A 14351-nucleotide genomic window follows, 5' to 3' on the forward strand; every position below is an offset into this window, starting at 1 on the left:
TGTAGTGATCTTGAATAAGGATTTTCTGGAAATCAGGTATGAAACAGAAACTTATATGCATTAATAGAAGGTGGAAAATAGGTGTAAATGCCTAAGACATCCGGGTCATTTACCTGGGAGAGGTGTGTGTTCATGTAGGGTCGTTCTCAATTATTGAGACTTACCTTCACGAAGCTCGATCATATGTTTAATCCCAGCTAGAGTTTAGCGACTTTTACTTTTTTCATATCGAGTCGGGTTTTGCGAAACCCGACTTTGTCAAAAGTCGAGTCGGGTGAAATCGGCCGATTATCGCGAAAAGTCGGAGTCCGACTGAAACACGAAACCCAATGCAAGTCAATGGGGAATCAAAGTCGGCAGTGAGTGGAGGACAGGAAAACACCTACAGTGCCCATTTTAATGCCAAAAACATCAATTCTTATTACTGAAGCTTGTCAATCTTAGTTTACTTTATAATAATAGTTAGGCATTGAAAACTGGGGGTCATTTGGCTAAAGTTGTGGGGGAATAGGGCTGGCTCAAGATTTTTCGTGGGCCCAGGAAATGCAGAATACGTCACGGCGGTGGAGCAGGGAGAGGTCAGTATTTCAAGTTCAACTTTGCAAGTGCTGTGATCCTGAGCAAGCAGGGGGGGCCCACTCGTTGGCACTGGCACAGGGTGTTTGACGGCGGGTGGCGCCTCCCACTGGCAGCAACACTTTTGCGTACTATGAGGGGCCCTGTGCCAGTGACGTTGCCAACGAGTATGCCCCCCCCCTACCTGATGAAGGAACCTGCACTTTCATCTGCACCTTCCTCTTTGTCCCCGTGTAAGGTGGTATAGTATGCGGGAAGGGGAACCTGACTTTCAGCAGGGTCAGATTCTGGCTGTGCAGAGTGCAAGGGGAATGTAGTGGTCTGGGTCAATGTACTAGCAGACTCATCTAGCAGTGGCTGGGCAATGGGCAGGATGAGGAGGAAACACAGATATAGGCCCAAATAATAAAGTGGGCTAAATGCAGTTCAAATGTGGTAACAGGACTAAACAGGCGGCATTGCTTTGTTCAGTGGAGGACAACTGTAATGAGTGGCAGACACAGTTAGTAGGCCTAAATAAAAAAGTGGGCTAAATGTCTGCCAAAAAATTGTTCATAAATAAACAGGTGGCGTAGCTAGATACAGGGGTGGGCTCCTCTGCTGAGTAGCAGACAGTGGTAGTAGGCACAAAGTATTAACTGGTCTAAATGGAGGCCAGGGCCCCTGTATATTTTAACTATCATCTATCATTTCAACAAATTTGCATTGGCAGTGCCATTGAAGGATTTAACAGCACAGACTACACAGTGGTGGGGCAGGGAGAGGTAAGTATTGCAAGTGGTAGAGCACTGTTCAAGCTGGGGGGGAACACTCTCTCGTGGGCGGCGGTACTAGCACAGGGCCCCTCATATTACGACGGTGTGTCTGACGTTGGTTGTGCACCACCAATGTCAGAGAGACACTTCATTTTACTATGAGGGAACCTGTGCCAGTGCCATCGCCCAAGAGTGGGCACACCCACCTGTCCAGGCAAACGGCACTCGCATGGGTGCTTGCGCCAGGTGGTGACCACGGCCCTGTGGGGAGAGTCAGCCCATTTAGGGAGGTATAAAAATGGCCTATGGTGGACATTCAGCAGCTGCAAATGGAGGAATTGGAGCAGTCAGTAAGAGAAGGCCAAAAGCAAGACATTTTTCAGGCAAGCTACGTGTCAGCAGGGGAAGGTGGGGCAAAATAATTTGAAATCCATGATTGGTTCATTTTAATGAAGGTTAGATCATCAACATTTTTGGGTAGCCAGACGTGTCCTTTTTTCGGTCAGTATTGAACCAGCAGCACTGAAGACTCTTTCTGATAGCACACTAGCAGCAGGGCAAGCGAGCTCCTGTAATGCATATTCTGCCAATTCAGGCCAGGTGTCTATTTTAGATGCCCAGTAATCAAAGGGGAATGACCTGTGAGGGAGAACATCGATAAGGGAGGAAAAGTAGTTCGTAACCATACTGGACAAATGCTGTCTCCTGTCACTTTGAATCGATGCAGCAGTAAAACCCCTCTGTCCAACGCCACTTCTGATTTGTGCTCCTCTAACACCTCTGCCATGTTGCCCCATACGGCTCGTGTGAGAACCATCACCGCCGCTGTGTGCTGGGAATGCCTGAACCAAACGGTTTACAAGAGTTGCTTGTTTGGTAGCCAATATTTGCTCAGGGTTCTCATGTGGCATGATATTTTGTAATTTTCCTTTATATCGTGGATCCAGGAGGCAGGCCAACCAGTAATCGTCATCGGTCATCATTTTGATAAAGCGGGGGTCCCTTTTTAGGATACGCAAGACATACTCAGCCATGTGGGCCAATGTTCCAGGTGTCAATTGACAGCTTATGCTGGGTTGAGGAGCACTTTCTTGCAAATTAACATCACTTGTGTCCCGCAAAAACCCTGTACCTGACCTTGCAACGCCACCAATTTCTATTGCCCCCTGAGAAGCTTCCTCCTCCCATAAATATTCATCCCCATCATCCTCCTCCTCCTCTTCGTCCGCCACCTTGTCCAGGAGAGTTCCCTGAGCAGACAATGGCTGACTGTCATCAAGGCTTCCCTCATCCTCAGCTGCAGACGCCTGCTCCTTAATGTGCGTCAAACTTTGCATCAGCAGATGCATTAGTGGGATGCTCATACTTATGATGGCTTCGTCTGCACTTACCAGCCGTGTACATTCCTCAAAACACTGAAGGACTTGACAGAGGTCTTGTAGCTTCGACCACTGCACACCAGACAACTCCATGTCTGCCATCCAAGTGCCTGCCCGTGTATGTGTATCCTCCCACAAATTAATTACAGCACGCCTCTGTTCGCACAGCCTCTGAACCATGTGCAGTGTGGCGTTCCACCTTGTTGCAACATCGATTATTAGGCAGTGCTGGGGAAGATTCAGCGATCGCTGATGGTTCAGCATACGGCTGGAGTGTACGGGGACTGGCGGATGTGCGAGCAAAGTCTTCGCACCTTCAGGAGCAGGGCTGGTTACTCCGGATAATTTTTGAGGAAGCACTGCACCACCAGGTTCAAAGTGTGAGCCAGGCAAGGTATGTGTTTCAGTTCTGAAAGGGCTATGGTAGCCATAAAATTCCTTCCGTTATCACTGACTACCTTGCCTGCCTCAAGATGTACACTGCCCAGCCATGACTGAGTTTCTTGCTGCAAGTACTCGGCCAGTACTTCCGCGGTGTGTCTGTTGTCGCCCAAACACTTCATTTGTAACACAGCCTGCTGACGCTTACCACTAGCTGTTCAATAATGGGACACCTCGTGTGCAACACTGGCAGCTGCGGATGGAGTAGTCATGCAACTGTGCTCTGTGGAGGAGGAGGAGGGGTGGCGAACGCCTGCAGCCAACTGTTTCCTAGACTGTGGACTAGGCAGAACTGTCCCACTATGGCTGTCCCCTGTGGACCCTGCATCCACCACATTAACCCAGTGCGCCATGATGGACACGTAACGTCCCTGGCCATGCCTACTGGTCCATGCATCTGTTGTGAGGTGCACCTTTCCACTGACTGATTGCCTCAGTGCATGGACAATGCGGTCTTTGACATGCTGGTGGAGGGCTGGGATGGCTTTTCTCGCAAAGAAGTGCCGACTGGGTAGGTCATAGCGTGGTACTGCGTAGGCCATCAGGTCTTTGAGAGCTTTGCTTTCAACCAACCGGTAGGGCATCATCTCTAACGAGATTAGTATAGCAATGTGGGCGTTCAAACCCTGTGTATGTGGATGAGAGGATGAGTACTTTCTTTTCCTAATGAGAGTCTCTTGTAGGGTGAGATGGACTGGAGAGCTGCATATGGTGGAACTAGCGATGCTGGTGGTGGTGGACATGGCGGATTGAGAGAGGGTTGGTGATGGTATTCTTGATGTTGGCCTACATACAGTGTTTCCTACCAATAACCTTGTGATTCCCTGACTGCTTTGGCCTTGCGACGATACCTCCACATTTGCTGCTGGTGGTGTCCTAACCGGTGGGCTTACAGTGAGGGAAGCAATGTAGCGTTGCTCACTACCTTCATTCTGAGCAGGTGCACCAACGGTACGGGACGTTTGGTAGTTAGTCCAGGCTTGCAAGTGCATGCTGGTTAAATGTCTAAGCATGCACGTTGTATTTAAATTTTGAAGATTCTTCCCTCTGCTAAAGGTCTTTGAGCATTTCTTACAGATAACTTTTGACTGATCATTCGGATCTTGGTTAAAAAATTCCCACAGTACACTCTTCCTACTATGGAATACCTTTTCAGGCATTGCACGCTATGCTACTTTCACCGGATGGCCACGCTGTCCTAAAAATGTTTTTGTTTTGACAAACGTTTTTGGCCTGATACGGGCCTGCCAGATGACAGCTGTTGCGATGTAGATGGCTGCTGCGGATCATCCTCCTCCGCTTCTGAGCTACTGGCAGCGGCACCCTCTTCCCCCAATGGCTGCCAATCTGGGTCAACAACTGGGTCATCTATAACCTCCTCTTCAAAGTCATGTGCACCTTCCTCTGTGTCACCGTGTAAGGTGCTATAGCGTTCGGGACAGGGCACCATAGTCTCATCAGGGTCAGATTCTGGCTCAGTACACTGCGAGGGCAATGTAGTGATCTGAGTCAATGGAACAGCATAATAATCTAGCTGTGGCTGTGCATCAGTGCACTCCATGTCCGATTCATCTTGTAATGGGCAGTTAACAATTTCTCTTTCTAACCCAGGCACAGTATGTGTAAACAGCTCCATGGAGTAACCTGTAGTGTCGCCTGATGCATCCTTCACTTTTGGTTTGGGTGAAGGACACAAGGAAACGTCTTGTTCCTGACCAGGAGCATCCACTGACGACTCGCTGCTTTTATATTTGGAACTTTCTGTAGAGGAGGCGAAAGAGCTAGAGGCTGAGTCAGCAAGGAGAGCCAAAACTTTTTCCTGCTGCTCCGGCTTTAAAAGCTGTTTTCCTACTCCCATATAAGGGAGCCTTCAAGGCCTTGTGTAGTCAGACGATGACGCTGGCTCAACACCTCCAGCCTTAGGTGCTATTGTACTTTTGCCACTCCCACCAGATGCACCACCACCACCACCATCAGTACCAGCTGGCAACCATCGCCCACGGGCTCTTCCACCAGACTTCCTCATTTTTTGGAAAATCTAACCAAAATAACAACCGTTATATGGTACTGTAAAACAAGGTAGAAGGTGTATACAAACTTGTTGAGAATTTAAATCTCCCTTTTTTGGGGGGAGACTGAACCAAAACTCAGGCCCTGTGCATAAAACAACACAATGTACGTGGCAGAAAGTGGCTGGCTGATATACGACAAACTAACAGGACTGAAGTATATCCACTTTGTGAGAATTTGAATCTCACTTTTTTTTGGGAGACTGAACCAAAACTCAGGCCCAGTGTATAAAACAACACAATGTACGTGGCAGAAAGTGGCTGGCTGATATACGACAAACTAACAGGACTGAAGTATATCCACTTTGTGAGAATTTGAATCTCACTTTTTTTGGGGGGAGACTGAACCAAAACTCAGGCCCAGTGTATAAAACAACACAATGTAAGTGGCAGAAAGTGGCTGGAAGATATATGAAAAAAATACAAGGACTGTAGTACAATTTCAATCTCCCTACAATGATCTCAGGACAAGTATGGCAGCAATAAAAAGGACTGCCGCACACAAAAGTGTGGACAAATAAACAAGATAACTGTGCAGAAAGGAGCAACAGGATTTTTGCTTTTAAAAAAGCAGTTGGTTTGCACAGCAGCGTGCAAACAGCAATGCAGCTATCAGGGAGCCTTATAAGGCAGCCTAATAAGCTACAGAGTTGATGCACAAAGATATAGCCTCCACTGTCCCTGCAAAAAAAAAAGGTGGTGTTGGACAGTGGAAATCGCTACAGCACAAGCAGTTTGGGGGTTAATCTTCCCTCCCTAACTATATCCCTTCTTCTAATGAAGCTGCAGCAAACTCTCCCTGTGCTAAGATCGGCAGAAGTAAGATGGCGGTCGGCGTGCACGCCCCTTTATAGCCCCTGTGACGCCGCAGAAAGCAAGCCAATCACTGTCATGCCCTTCTGATGGTGGGTCCGAGACCTATGTCATCACGCTGCCCACACTCTGCGTCCTCCTTCATTGGCTGAAAAATGGCGCTGAAAGCGTCATACGAAACGCAACTTTTGCGCGCAGATCGCTGACCTCATGGCCGATCCCACACTAGGATCGGGTCGGGTTTCATGAAACCCGACTTTGCCGAAAGTCGGCGATTTTTGAATTTGTCCGATCCGTTTCGCTCAACCCTAGTCCCAGCAAAACCACCATCTGCACCACATCCTAAACTGATCCCTGTCCTGCTTTTCTCGTTCTGAGCATGCCCCGAGTAAGATCTCTCAGTGGAGATCGAGGGTCACATGATCAGACACTGCAGCTAAGGTCCTGTAGGTGCTCACGCTCTGTGGCAGTCTCTCATTGGTCCTTCTTGGAAGGTCCTGTACGTGCTGCAACTATTTAAGGTTCGCATGGCCGCACGGCCATGCGCTAGTATTGCTTTTATTTATGTACTTTGCGCCAGTGTGGTCTTGTATGAGTGTGTTCAGGGACCCGGCTGAAATAAGCCCCTAGAATGCTGGCACCTCCGGCGAGGAGTTTGTATGCTTGTGTGTTCAGGGACCCGGCCGAAATAAGCCCCTAGAATGCTGTCACCTCCGGCGAGGAGTTTCGTGTGCATGCAAGACCACTGACTGCTCTTGTTTAGACAGTTAGCCTGTGCCTCTGTGGAGTCTAACAGGGCGCAGTGCTTTGCATTCACGGCTGCTCTGTGAAGTAACAGAGAGCTAACACCGCCATTTAGTTCCGCTATTTGCTAGCAGCAGGTTCTCCTGCACGGTGGACCCCGGGCTGCGAACGCATCTATCCTAATAAAATATATACTTTCATTAGGTGCGTTCCGCTAGCCCTAACATAATACTAGCGCCAGGGTCTGGCTAGTAAATGGCGGACATACAGCAATCTTTGCGGTATATCCAGCAGCTGGAGGGTAGGTTGGCAGCTCTCGAGAGCTCAACCTCAGCTGTGGATATTTCCGCAGTTGCTGTACAGGCTGCTAGCGTGGCTGCAGCAACCTTGTCCACTGCCACCCCTGTTCCGAGATTTTCGCTCCTCCCACTCCCAGAAAAATTTTCTGGAGAAAGCAGATCTTGTAGGGGATTCGTGAGTCAGAGCTCTATTCACCTTGAGCTTCTGGCTGCACGTTTTCCCACAGAGCGGGCTAAGGTGGGATTTATTGTGTCCCTCTTGTCGGACAGGGCGTTGGAATGGGCTACGCCACTGTGGGAGCGTGGCGATCATGTGGTGCAGAGTGCTCCGTTGTTTCTGAGCACTCTGAAACAGGTCTTCCTAGGACCTCAAGTCACCCATGATACGGCGCTCCAACTGCTGGCATTAACTCAGGGTGAGTCCTTGGTCAGCCAATTTGCCATCCGTTTCCGAACTTTAGCTTCAGAGCTGGAGTGGTCGGATAAAGCCCTTATCCCCATATTTTGGAGGGGGCTGGCTGATCACGTTAAGGACGCTCTGGCCACTAGGGAGATTCCAGCCTCACTGGAGGAGTTAACCCCTTCCCGACCCATGACGCCACGTAGGCGTCATGAAAACCCGTGCCAATCCGACCCATGACGCCTATGTGGCGTCATGGAATGATCGCGTCCCTGCAGATTGGGTGAAAGGGTTAACTCCTATTTTACCCGATCTGCAGGGAGAGGGGGAGTGGTGCTTCAGCCCAGGGGGGGTGGCTTCACCCCCCCGTGGCTACGATCGCTCTGATTGGCTGTTGAAAGTGAAACTGCCAATCAGAGCGATTTGTAATATTTCACCTAAAAAACTGGTGAAATATTACAATCCAGCCATGGCCGATGCTGCAATATCATCGGCCATGGCTGGAAATACTCAAGTGACCCCCCCCCACACCCACTGATCGCCCCCCCAGTCCTCCGTTATGGGGTCCGGTCCCCTCCGTCCGCCTGCCGGCTCCCCCGTCCTCCTGTCCGCTCCCTCCTTGTTTGTATTCACCCCCCCTGTGCTCCGATTACCCCCCCTGTGCTCCGATCCACCCCCCCACCACCCCTTCATACTTACCGATCCTCCCGGTGTCCGTACGTCTCCTCGCTGGGCGCCGCCATCTTCCAAAATGGCGGGCGCATGCTCAGTGCGCCCGCCGAATCTGCCAGCCGGCAGATTCCTTACAGGTACATTTTGATCGCTGTGGTAGGTTCTATCACAGCGATCAAAATAAAAAAAATAATAAATAAACCCCCCCCCCCTTTATCACCCCCATAGGGACAATAATAAAATAAAGAATTTTTTTTTTTTTTTTTTCGTTTTCCACTAGGGTTAGGGTTAGAACTAGGGTTAGAACTAGGGGTAGGGTTAGGGTTAGGGGTAGGGTTAGGGTTACGGGTAGGGTTAGGGTTAGGGGTAGGGTTAGGGTTATGGCATGTGCACACAGTGCGGATTTGGCTGCGGATCCGCAGCGGATTGCCGCGGATCCACAGCGGATTGGCCGCGGATCCGCAGCGGATTGGCCGCGGATCCGCAGCGGATTGGCCGCTGCGAATTCGCCGCTGCGAATTCGTAGCAGTTTTCCATCAGGTTTACAGTACCATGTACACCTATGGAAAACCAAATCCACTGTGCCCATGGTGCGGAAAATTCCGTGCAGAAACGCGTTGTATTTTTCGCAGCATGTCAATTCTTTGTGCGGATTCCGCAGCGTTTTACACCTGTTCCTCAATAGGAATCCGCAGGTGAAATCCGCACAAAAAAACACTGGAAATCTGCTGTAAATCTGCAGGTAAAACGCAGTGCCTTTTACCTGCAGATTTTTCAAAAATCGTGCGGAAAAATCTCACACGAATCCGCAACGTGGGCACATAGCCTTAGGGTTAGGGTTGGAATTAGAGTTAGGGTTGGAAATAGAGCTAGGGTTGGAAATAGGGTTAAGATTAGGCTTGTGGTTAGGGTTACGGATAGGGTTAGGGGTGTGTTGGGGTTACAGTTGTGGTTAGGGTTGGGATTAGGGTTAGGGTTGGAATTAGGGTTACGGGTGTGTTGCGGTTAGGGTTGTGGTTAGGGGTGTGTTGGGGATAGGGTTGTGATTAGGGTTATGGCTACAGTTGGGATTAGGATTAGGGGTGTGTTGGGGTTAGTGTTGAAGTTAGTATTGAGGGGTTTCCACTGTTTAGGCACATCAGGGGTCTCCAAACGCAACATGGCGCCACCATTGATTCCAGCCAATCTTGCGTTCAAAAAGTCAAATGGTGCTCCCTCCCTTCCAAGCCCCAACGTGCGCCCAAACAGTGGTTTACCCCCACATTTGGGGTACCAGCGTACTCAGGACAAACTGGGCAACAACTGTTGGGGTCCAATTTCTCCTGTTACCCTTGCAAAAATAAAAAATTACTTGCTAAAACATAATTTTTGAGGAAAGAACAATTATTTTTTATTTTCACGGCTCTGCGTTATAAACTTCTGTGAAGCATTTGGGGGTTGAAAGTGCTCACCACACAACTAGATAAGTTCCTTGGGGGGTCTAGTTTCCAAAATGGGGTCACTTGTGGGGTGTTTCTACTGTTTAGGCATATCAGGGGCTCTGCAAATGCAACGTGACGCCCGCAGACCATTCCATCAAAGTCTGCATTTCAAATGCCACTACTTCCCTTCCGAGCCCCGGCATATGCCCAAACAGTGGTCTACCCCCACATATGGGGTATCAGCGTACTCACAACAAACTGGGCAACAAATATTGGGGTCCAATTTCTCCTGTTACCCTTGTGAAAATAAAAAATTGCTTGCTAAAACATCTTTTTTGAGGAAAGAAAAATGATTTTTTATTTTCACGGCTCTGCGTTGTAAACTTCTGTGAAGCACTTGGGGGTTGAACGTGCTCACCACACATCTAGATAAGTTCCTTGGGGGGTCTAGTTTCCAAAATGGGGTCAATTGTGGGGGGTTTCTACTGTTTAGGCATATCAGGGGCTCTGCCCACGTAACATGATGCCCGCAGACCATTCCATCAAAGTCTGCATTCCAAAACGTCACTACTTCCATTCTGAGCCCCGGCATATGCCCAAACAGTGGTTTACCCCCACATATGGGGTATCAGCGTACTCAGGAGAAACTGGACAACAACTTTTGGGGTCCAATTTCTCCTGTTACTCTTGCAAAAATAAAAAATTCTGGGCTAAAAAATATTTTTGAGGAAAGGAAACACATTTATTATTTTCACGGCTCTGCGTTATAAACTTCTGTGAAGCACTTGGGGGTTCAAAGTGCTCACCACACATCTAGATAAGTTCCCTTGGGGGTCTAGTTTCCAAAGTGGAGTCACTTGTGGGGAGTTCCTACTGTTTAGGCACATCAGGGGCTCTGCAAACGCAACCTGACGCCCGCAGAGCATTCCATCAAAGTCTGCATTTCAAAACGTCACTACTTCCCTTCCGAACCCCGACGTGTGCCAAAACAGTGGTTTACCCCCACATATGGGGTATCAGCATACTCAGGAGAAACTGGACAACAACTTTTGGGGTCCAATTTCTCCTGTTACCCTTGGGAAAATAAAAAATTGTGGGCTAAAAAATCATTTTTGAGAAAAGAAAAATTATTTTTTATTTTCATGGCTCTGCGTTATAAACTTCTGTGAAGCACTTGGGGGTTCAAAGTGCTCACCACACATCTAGATTAGTTCCTTGGGAGGTCTAGTTTCCAAAATGGGGTCACTTGTGCGGGAGCTCCAATGTTTAGGCACACAGGGGCTCTCCAAACGCGACATGATGTCCGCTAATGATTGGAGCTAATTTTCCATTCAAAAAGCCAAATGGCGTGCCTTCCCTTCCGAGCCCTGCCGTGCGCCCAAACAGTGGTTTACCCCCACATATGGGGTATCATCGTACTCAGGACAAACTGGACAACAACATTTGGGGTCCAATTTCTCCTATTACCCTTGGGAAAATAAAAAATTCTGGGCTAAAAATCATTTTTGAGGAAAGAAAAATTATTTTTTATTTTCACGGCTCTGCGTTATAAACTTCTGTGAAGCACCTGGGGGTTATAAGTGCTCACTATGCATCTAGATAAGTTCCTTGGGGGGTCTAGTTTCCAAAATGGGGTCACTTGTAGGGGAGCTCCAATGTTTAGGCACACAGGGGCTCTCCAAACGCGACATGGTGTCCGCTAACGATTGGAGCTAATTTTCCATTCAAAAAGTCAAATGGCACGCCTCCCCTTCCGAGCCTTGCCGTGCACCCAAACAGTGGTTTACCCCCACATATGAGGTATCGGCGTACTCAGGAGAAATTGCCCAACAAATTTTAGGATCCATTTTATCCTGTTGCCCATGTGAAAATGAAAGAATTGAGGCTAAAAGAAATTTTGTGTGAAAAAAAAGTACTTTTTCATTTTTGCGGATCAATTTGTGAAGTACCTGGGGGTTTAAAGTGCTCACTATGCCTCTAGATAAGTTCCTTGGGGGGTCTAGTTTTCAAGATGGGGTCACTTGTGGAGGAGCTCCAATGTTTAGGCACACGGGGGCTTTCCAAACGCGACATGGTGTCCGCTAACGATGGAGATAATTTTTCATTCAAAAAGTCAAATGGCGCTCCTTCCCTTCCGAGCCTTACCATGTGCCCAAACAGTGGTTTACCCCCACATGTGAGGTATTGGTGTACTCAGGAGAAATTGTCCAACAAATTTTAGGATCCATTTTATCCTGTTGCCCATGTGAAAATGAAAAAATTGAGGCTAAAATAATTTTTTTGTGAAAAAAAAGTACTTTTTCATTTTTACGGAACAATTTGTGAAGCACCTGGGGGTTTAAAGTGCTCACTATGCTTCTAGATAAGTTCCTTGGGGGGTCTAGTTTCCAAAATGGGGTCACTTGTGGGGAAGCTCCAATGTTTAGGCACACCGGGGCTCTCCAAACGCGACATGGTGTCCGCTAAAGATTGGAGCCAATTTTTCATTCAAAAAGTCAAATGGCGCTCCTTCCCTTCCGAGCCCTGCCGTGCGCCCAAACAGTGGTTTACCCCCACATATGAGGTATCAGCGTACTCAGGACAAATTGTACAACAACGTCCATGGTCCAGTTTCTCCTTTTACCCTTGGGAAAATAAAAAAATTGTTGCTAAAAGGTCATTTTTGTGACTAAAAAGTTAAATGTTCATTTTTTACTTCCATGTTGCTTCTGCTGCTGTGAAACACCTGAAGGGTTAATAAACTTTTTGAATGTGGTTTTGAGCACCTTGAGGGGTGCAGTTTTTAGAATGGTGTCACTTTTGGGTATTTTCAGCCATATAGAACCCTCAAACTGACTTCAAATGTGAGGTGGTCCCTAAAAAAAATGGTTTTGTAAATTTTGTTGTAAAAATGAGAAATCACTGGTCAAATTTTAACCCTTATAACTTCCTAGCAAAAAAAAAATTTGTTTCCAAAATTGTGCTGATGTAAAGTAGACATGTGGGAAATGTTATTTATTAACTATTTTGTGTCACATAACTCTCTGGTTTAACAGAATAAAAATTAAAAATGTGAAAATTGCGAGATTTTAAAAATTTTCGCCAAATTTCCATTTTTTTCACAAATAAACTCAGAAATTATCGACCTAAATTTACCACTAACATGAAGCCCAATATGTCACGAAAAAACAGTCTCAGAATCGCTAGGATCCATTGAAGCGTTCCGGAGTTATTACCTCATAAAGGGACACTGGTCAGCATTGCAAAAAACGGCAAGGTCATTAAGGCCAAAATAGGCTGGGTCATGAAGGGGTTAATAACTGTCTCTACCCGTATTGACCTCCGTTTTTATGAGCAGAGGTTAGAGCGAGCCCAGTGTAGGCAGAGGTTTCGGCTGGCTCCCATCTTCGCCAGACCTCTGGAATCCCCGGTCCTGGTTCCTGAGTCACGAGGCCAGGGAGGTGTCACGAGCGGATTCTAAGTCCCGGACCGCTTGGGCATCCAAGGTCTGTCATGTTTGCCAGCAGTCTGGACATCTTGCCACCAGATGTTCCCAGCAGTCGAGGAGACGTCAGCCTCTAGTGGTAGTCGGTGGAGGTACTCTAGATACGGCAACGTTTGCCTCAAAATTGTCCTTTAAGGGGACAATTATTTTTGGCTCATCTTCCCACTCAGTAGAGCTCTGCGTGGATTCTGGGGCGGAGGGCAATTTCATGTCTTCCGCCTTTGCCCAACGTCACGCAATACCCCTGGTTATGCTAGCGCAACCAGTTACGGTACGAGTGGTGAATGGGTCGACACTGCCTTCACAGATAACTCACCAGACCATTCCTTTTACTCTGTCCATGTCACCATCCCATCAGGAGTCAATATCTCTGCTCGTCATACCTGAGGGTATTGATGAGGTCCTGTTGGGGATACCTTGGTTACGGTACCACTCTCCACATATCGAGTGGTCTTCAGGCAGAATTTTGGGATGGGGTGAGTCTTGTGGGGGTAGGTGTCAAAGGGAGTGCATTCAGGTTGCTACTACAGAGGTACCCGCAGATCTATCCTCTCTCCCCAAACAATACTGGTCTCATGCGGACGTGTTCTCCAAAAAGGCGGCGGAGATCCTTCCGCCTCACCGCCCCTATGACTGCCTATTGATCTCTTGCCTGGTGCTGAGCCTCCCCGGGGTCGAGTTTATCCGTTATCTCTCCCGGAGACGGAGGCTATGTCTCAGTACATCCAAGAGAATCTGGCAAGAGGGTTCATCAGGAAGTCAGTGTCGCCTGCTGGCTGGGTTCTTCTTTGTTCAGAAGAAGAATGGGGAACTGCGTCCATGTATAGACTACAGGGGTCTTAACGCCATCACCGTTAAGAACAAATACCCATTACCCCTGATATCTGAGCTTTTTGATAGGCTACGGGGAGCAAGGGTATTTACAAAAATAGATCTGCGGGGTGCTTACAACCTGATTCGCATCCGTGAGGGGGACGAATGGAAGACGTCTTTTAACACCAGGGATGGGCACTATGAGTATCTGGTGATGCCCTTCGGGCTCTGTAATGCCCCAGCCATTTTCCAAGACTTTGTGAACGACATCTTCCGGGATATGCTCACCACCTCGGGCGTAGTCTATCTTGATGATATTCTCATCTACTCTCCAGATATCGACTCCCATCGGAGAGATGTTCGCAAAGTCTTTGACCTCTTACGGGCAAATTCCCTCTACGCCAAGTTGGAGAAGTGTGTGTTTGAGCAGGAGTCCTTGCCATTTCTTGGTTATATCATCTCTGCCCAGGGTTTGCCTATGGATC

At 48.0% G+C, this 14351-nt stretch overlaps 1 protein-coding gene and 1 long non-coding RNA gene across 13 annotated transcripts in view; one reads left to right on the top strand and one right to left on the bottom strand.

Annotated features, from left to right (window-relative positions):
• The window catches only part of LOC143770347 (uncharacterized), a 137351-nt gene that overhangs the window by 96393 nt on the left and 26607 nt on the right, over window positions 1-14351 (bottom strand). The window lies entirely within an intron of this gene.
• LOC143770343 (cell adhesion molecule CEACAM1-like) overlaps window positions 1-14351 on the top strand; it is a 93433-nt gene that overhangs the window by 63364 nt on the left and 15718 nt on the right. The window lies entirely within an intron of this gene.

The sequence above is a fragment of the Ranitomeya variabilis genome, chromosome 4, assembly GCF_051348905.1.
Source record: "Ranitomeya variabilis isolate aRanVar5 chromosome 4, aRanVar5.hap1, whole genome shotgun sequence".
NCBI classification, from domain to species: Eukaryota; Metazoa; Chordata; class Amphibia; order Anura; family Dendrobatidae; genus Ranitomeya; species Ranitomeya variabilis.